Below are 7,601 nucleotides of genomic sequence, written 5' to 3' on the forward strand. Positions count from 1 at the left end.
GGAAAGAGTTTTATATCCAAGAGCAGTTGAATATTGAGACGACATCCCAGACCAGTCCAGATCAAGTCCATAAGTCTGATATGAGCCCATATGGTCAAGCCCAATCTATAGATTCCTCTTCAGACTCACGCAACACATGCAATGACGCCGAATGCAGGAAGATCACAGGCCAGGGGGTGGAAGTTTTGCAGATCCAGTAGCGATATACGTATCTCAGCGCTGGCAGGGTGTCGCTACATGGCTGCTCCAGCTCAGGGCACTAGCGTAGCTCCGTGTGTCTTGTCAGCTGCAATGTCTCCCAGGGAGTGAGCATGTCCCACCTCCAGTGAGCTGTATATCTCATCGCCTCCAAATGAGGTCCTCGAGCTTATTGACAGCCTTAACTCCACCCCTTCACTCTTAAGTCTCAAACAACAGATTATGTAGCTACCGCACCACTTGAAGGCTGTGAGCATTTTGAGTTTAAGGAGCCTCAGTGGCCTAGTGGGTTAGCATTGGGCTGCTAATCACCAGGTCACCGGTTCAAACCCAGCGGGCACTCCAAAATGAGACTGCTCACTGGATTAATCCATGATCAAAACTAATGGCCATGCAGATCCATTCTGAAGAATTCTGAATATTCAAGACTTGGGTCCTAAATCTTGGGAAGGATGTTTCATGTATTAAAATGGTTTTCTACAAACATGCTCACAACCTTCTTCCAAACTTTCGGGACGAAAGGTTTGGATGACAATCACAGATGATTGGGAGAATGTCACAGTTGATAGTCAGGAGACACACGGCACATGTAACAGAGGGAGAAACAACCACGCAGCCTCTGGCACGGGGCTAGGATGGTGGTAGGAATGGGGTGGGCGTGGGTACCACTGATCCATGTTTCTCAGAAGCTTCCCTCTCTCCCCAAAGGAAAACAAGAAAAACACCTTTTCCCCACTGGTGTTAAAATGAAACAGTTTCTGTAAAATTTATTTGGCTTCATAGATTTGCCAATCAGCCGTTCCTCTTGTATTCTCACCTTGGTGTGTGGTTTGGCAGTTATCTCATGGTGTACTTTGGCAGTCAGGCAAGGATGTGGTTATCCTCCATTTGTGATACCATGCAGCCCCTCCCATGATGTGGTGCGATGTAATCAGTCAATCAGCTCTCAGGGGCGTTGCCTCGAGGGTGTGGGCTGCGTCCAACATATCCAATAAGTATCTATGGCCTCTCCATTCTTGGGACTTGAGCAGCCTGACACATTGCCTGCTGATGGGATTTGTGGGCCTCTGCAGCCCCGTAAGTCAGCAGCATGTCATCTGACACACTAATCTTGGGTTCCTGGGGGCCTACAGCTAGCCAATCAGGAAAAGCCTCCAGGCTGATTTTTGACCCATGGGCCTGAGTCTTGCCAGTCTCTGTGTGCACTGTGTCATACGAACCTAGTCTCAGAACAAGAAATCATATCATTGTGAATGAGGGGGAGTGCAGAATGCAGACCCAAAGCCCATCGGTAGGCAAGTGGACATTCCCTTACAGAATGGTCATAGGGAGGAGACAAGCCAGTCAGGGTGCAGTATAGGACCAACGAGACATACAACTTTCCTCTAGTTCTTTAATATTTCTTCCTCACCCCCATCATGATCCCAATTCTGCCTGAGAAATCTGGCTAGACCAGAGCATGTACACTGGAACAGATAAGAGCTGGAAACACAGGGAATCCAGGACAGATAAACCCCTCAGGACCAATAATGAGAGTAGTCATACCAGAAGAGGAAGGGAAAGATGGGGTAGAAAGGGGGAACTGATCACAATAATCTACATATAATTCCCTCCCTCGGGGACAGACAATAGAAAAGTGGGTGAAGGGAGACATCGGACAGTGTAAGACATGAAAAAATAATTTATAGTTTATCAAGGATGAGGGAGGGAGGGAGGGGGGAAAATGGAGGAGCTGATATCAAGGGCTCAAGTAGAAAGCAAATGTTTTGAGAATGATGATGGCAACAAATGTACAGAAGGGCTTGACACCATGGATGGATGGATGGATTGTGATAAGAGTTGTGCGAGCCCCCAATGAAGTGATTTTTTTGTTTAAAAAGAATCTAGTCTAAGACAAATGTATCGAGAATGTCTCTTAGCAGGGCTAGTGGTCCTTCACCACAGTTTCTTGAATTCTGGAGTTAGTTTCTCCAGTTTCCTGCAGTGTGCTCGGTGAGCCAGCTCAGAAAGTTACAGAACATGTTACCTTGGTGACGAGTGTGGCCGTGTGTCACGTTCTCTTAATGACACAGAAGGTCCCATTTTCTCAAAAGCAGGACGTAGGACAAATGGAGTCCCTTCCTACCTGTGGCACTCGTGTTTGTTAGTTACATCCAGTGCTTCCGGTCTGTCAGCCACGTGATCCAGATGGAGCCCGTTGAAAATATGCACCGTGGGCTGGCAATTGGGCTTTTGACTTTCACGAGGGCTCGTGAGTAAACTCAGACCTGCTTCCAAAGCTCCATACGTGCCCCAAGCGCTGCCTTTCCAGGCTGATGGAGCCTTTAACCCGGAGATAGCCCGACTGCACAGCTTGGCACTATCGTCTCCATATAAAGGCACTCTCACAGCTGAAGCCAGCGGCAAGTTCAAGGGTTCAATGATCAGCCCACTGAAAATTGTGAGGCCCAGTGATTATGGTTCTATTACCCATCAAGGGAAGAGAAAGGAAGCGATGCGTCGGTCTGTCCAATAAGAAACTCCTCTTTCTTCAGGTCGGGTTACCCTCTTGGGAGTGATGTGTGACAACAGACGCAGAGCATTGCCAACAAAGGACACTCGGCTAAGTGTCAATGTTGTGGCTTCATTACGTGGACTTGACTGAGCGCCCATCCAGCTGAGCCTAGTCTCCTGGGTGCATTTCTGCCGCTGTCTACTCTCCAGTGGTGTCTGCCTGTGGTTCGGAAGAATCACCGGTAAGCCAGACGTGAAAGTCTCTCTCCCCCTTCAACTGCTCCTGAGGAACTCCCCCCGCCCGAGGTCACAGGTGCAGACTGGGAAGGGGAAAGTCACATGACAGGACCAGCGACCATGAGCATCGGGACCACTTCTTCTTTTTAACTTACTTCCACTTGGTGGATGGGCTCGGGTCAATCTCAGATACACTACTTCCGTGCAGCGATGACCTGCTGCTGCGCATCCAACTTGGTGGTTCTCTTGGTGAGTCAACACGCATTTCATAATGGGCAGCTCAGGTCAAGCGGCCTGGGTGGCCCATAGTTAGGCACTTAGTACTCTGTGAGGGCCAGCCACTAAGGCCAAGGCTGTTTCTCACAAGGGGGTGGGAGGGGAGTTCTCTTCAGAGGATGGCAGAGCTTTAGTCCACAGTCCTAAGAGTCTGCGCTGATTCACCAAGAGGAGCCTGATGAGGGCCTCACATGGCATTTCTGCCCCGACATGTCTTTTTAAATTTTTTTTAGCACGAAACGTTTACTAGAGCAACATTTTTACATATGCAAATTTTTACATGGACAATTCAGTGTCATAAATTTACATCGGTCATTCATGCACCCAACTCCACTGTTTCCAAACGCCCCCGTGATCTCTCGGCAGGAAGTCAGAGATCTTTCATGAGTCTCCCTGCACCCTGCTTCTCCCACTCAGTGATTTAGATTACGGCCGTCCTCAAACTATGGCCCGCCGAGGACATTTATCTGGCCCGCCAGGTGTTTTTGCCCTGTTTGGTTTTTTACTTCAAAATAAGATATGTGCAGTGTGCATAGGAATTTGTTCATAGTTGGGTTTTTTTTAAAACTATAGTCCGGCCCTTCCAATGGGTCTGAGGGCCAGTGAACTGGCCCCCTGTTTAAAAAGGTTGAGGACCCCTGCCTTAGAATCATAGCCACTCCCAGGAGAGAGTAGAGCTGCCTCAGAGAAAGGCTACGTTGTCATCTTTACGGGAACAGACTGCTGGATCTTTCTCTGGTGGAGTGTCTGGTAGTAGCAGCCTGTCACTTAGTGGTTGAACCACCGAGCTCCTTGTCCCTAGGAAGCACTAGTCAACTCTTGTGTTTCTACACTTGCCCAATTCTGGTAGATGGTTCATTTACATTGGAGCGTATGTGCTTTATTCTCTTGTGCCTGATGCCTTTCACTCGGCGCAGTGTTTCCCAGGTTCAACAATATAGGAATGTGTTGTGAGATGCCAACCCACGGGGCCCCTGGTAACCCCAGAACGAGACACTGCCTGGTCCTGGGCCATCCTCACCGTCCACGCAGCTATGGTGTCCATTCATCTTGATGAGGGTCTCCCTCTTTTTCTCTGCTCTACTGCTTTTGCCAAATGTGATGTCCTTCTTCAGGGACCAGTCTCTGCTGACCTGATCCCAATACCCAAAATACACGAGACCAGTCTCACCATCCTCGCCTCTAAAGGAGCATTCGGCTGGACTTCTTTTTTAAAAATCCTTTCATGGGGACGCCCCTGACATTTCTGCATCTGCTTCACCATATGACTAGGTGGCTGAATGGTTTGCCCGGCAGCCTGCATTCTCTAGTTCCAGGCCCCACATGGACCCCAAAGAGGAAGGACTGTGAACAGAGAGAAAAGCCTCAACCAGAGAGAATGGCACAGCGGCTGCAGCAAAGGGCTCTGGCCTAGCAGTTAGGAGACTAGCACCAGGCCAGGGAGTTCTGCTGGGGACAGAGGTGCTGTGCATTGGTACAGCTTGATCACACTTCACAACAAGAACAACACGTGTCCCTGTCCTTCTGATCTCCCGCCCACCTGGCCCGATCCCAAGTCTTCCTGATCAATGTCCTCGCTTTAACTTCAGATGCCGTTCAAGGTTAGGAATGTAATCGTTCTTGTGATTCTGCCACGCTCGCAGCAGGACTCTGGGTTGGCTTTGTAGTAATATCAGCTCTGATAGCCACAAGAAGTGCTCTCTTTCAGGACAAAAGTGGCGACTTCCAAGTCTTTCATGTGTCAGTTGAGTGGCTATTCTAAAGTCCCGAGTTCATCTCGGTCTTTCAACACTTGGTCTAACCCACGCAGGCCCGGCAACCAGGATGTACTTCTCAGTCTCACAAGCATTCCAGAGGCAATCACCTCGAGTCTTACTTCTCACAAATATCTCATGTGTTGGCGGTCAGAGTTGGCTTATGTCTATTGCTACCTCACGCCATGGATTAGTGGTTGGGATTGTTAAGTGCCATTGAGTGGATTCCGGCTCCTGGTCACCCTGCGTACAACAGAACAAAACGCTGCCTGGTCCCATGCCATCCTCACCACTGTCCTGATGTTTGAGCCTACTGCTGCAGCCAATGTGTCCATCCATATCAAACGCTTTCCTCTTTTTCGCTGTCCCTCTACGCTACCGAGCATGATGTCCTTCTCTGGGGACTGGGCTCTCCCGATGACGCGTCCAAAATACATGAGATGGACTCTCACCATCCTTACCTCGAAGGAGCATTCTGGCTGTCCTTCTTCGTTCCTTTGGCATGGTACTTTCTTCTTTTTTTTTTTATCTTTTGTTTTGTTTTTAATCATTTTATTGGGGGCTCTTACAGCTCTGATAACAATCCATACATCCATGTGTCAAGTACATTTTTGCATATGTTGCCATCATCCTTTTTTTTATTTTATTACTTTTTAAAAATATTATTTTATTGGGAGCTCTTACAGATATTGTAACAATTAATATTTCAATTAGATCAAACAATTGTACAATTGCTGCCACCATCAGTTTAATAATATTTTCTTTCTTCTTGAACTCCTTGATATCAGCTCCTCTTTATCCCCTCCCCCCCACAACCCTAATCCCCAGGAATCCTAATGATAATATTGTATATCATTACTCTTGCTGTATCTTACATCCTCAAATGTATCCTTTCACCTGCACTTCCATTGTTTATTCCCCTCACGTGGGGTTATAGAGTCCTCATTGCTATCAGTTCCCCTTCCTAGCCCCTCTCTTGGCATGGTACGTTCAACGTTCTTCGCCGGCACCATAATTCAAAGGCATCGATTCTTCTTCCGTCTGCCTTACTCCATGTCCAACTTCACATGCAGAAAAGGCCATGGAAAATACCATGGCTTTGGCCAGGCACACCTTAGTCTTCCAAGTTACATCCTTGCTTTTCAATAATTTAAAGAGGTCCTGCGCGAGGCAAGGCGTCTCTTTACTCAACGCAGCGTGTCTGGATCTCTTGACGCTGCTTCCATGAACAGTGACTGTGGATCTAAGGAAGACAATATCCTTGACAACTGCAATCTTTTTTTAATAGATATCCAAGTTTATTAGTGGTTACTAGGGTCAGTATACAGAAAGTGGGGGTTGGAGGGTAGGGGTGATGGAAAAACTGCATGGATCATGGAATGTGAGCTTGCAAGCAGATTCTTGTAATCGCTGTCAATAAGGCTTAAACCTGTAAACACTGAACAGGCAAAAGTTGTGAGGTAGATACAAGGGGGCTTCAAAAAGTTCGTGGGAAACTTATTATTTTCAGATTTGTTTAGAGTCATCCCTGGGGCTTTTTCTTGCTGCTGGTTTCTTTGTTGGTCTGCTCTTGCACCTGCATGACCAGGGCCAGGGCCTTCTTGAGAGCCTGCAGGTAATTGGGAAGCATGTCTACGGTGGGTTCTGCTTTGTTCTCAGTTTTCTCCAGGTGTAGTCTGGCTGCTTGGCCATCTCGGGAGAGCTTAAGTCAGGTTGGCCCTTGCTGTGAGCTGAAGACGTTCTAGGAGTCTCAGGGAGGAGGCACCACTGGGCGGGCCGACTACACAGTGCTCAGGCTGCTGGCGCTTCTCTTGACAACTGCAATCTTTTCTGTTTAGTATGACATTGTCTCTTGGTCTTTACACGGAGTTGCGATCCACACTGAAGGCTGCAGTCCTCGATCTTCATCAGCAAGTGCTTCAAGTCCTCCTCACTTTCAGCAAGCAAGGCTGTGTCATCTGCATATCACAGGTTATTGATAAGCCTTTCTCCAATCCTGATGGCCACATTCCTCTTCATATCATCCAGCTGCTCTGATTATTTGCTTTGCATACAGACTGAATAAATATGGTGCGCAGAGACAATCTGGACGCACCCCTTTCCTGATTTTAAACCATGCATGTGTATGCCCTTGTTCTGTTTGCGCAACTAACTGCCTCTAGATCTTTGTTTAAGTTCCACTTGAGCAGTGAAACGCTCCGGGATTCCCAGTCTTCTCAAGGCTCTCCACGTAGTCAAATGCCTGTGCATTGTCAATAAAACACAAGTAAACAGCTTTCTGGTATTCTCTGCTTTCAACTAAGAGCCATCTGGCTTCAGCAACGATATCCCCTTTTCCACATTCTCTTCTGAATCTGACCTGAACTTCTGGCAGCCCCTTGTCAATGTATTGCTGCAACTATTACTGGATGCCCATCAGCAACATTGTATTCGTGTGTGAGAGTAATAATGTTGTTTATCAGCTGCATATTCTGGTGGGTCATCTTTCTTTGAAATGGATATAAATATAGATTAGTAGTGCCCTCTTCACTGCTGGAAGCAGTCATCAGTACCTTTGGGACTCTCCAGACTTGAGAACCAATCCAGAAAATTGATCTTTTGATATTAATTTTTTATTTTAATAATTGTGTTTCTATAGGACTC

The sequence above is a fragment of the Tenrec ecaudatus genome, chromosome 18, assembly GCF_050624435.1.
Source record: "Tenrec ecaudatus isolate mTenEca1 chromosome 18, mTenEca1.hap1, whole genome shotgun sequence".
Classification (NCBI taxonomy): domain Eukaryota; kingdom Metazoa; phylum Chordata; class Mammalia; order Afrosoricida; family Tenrecidae; genus Tenrec; species Tenrec ecaudatus.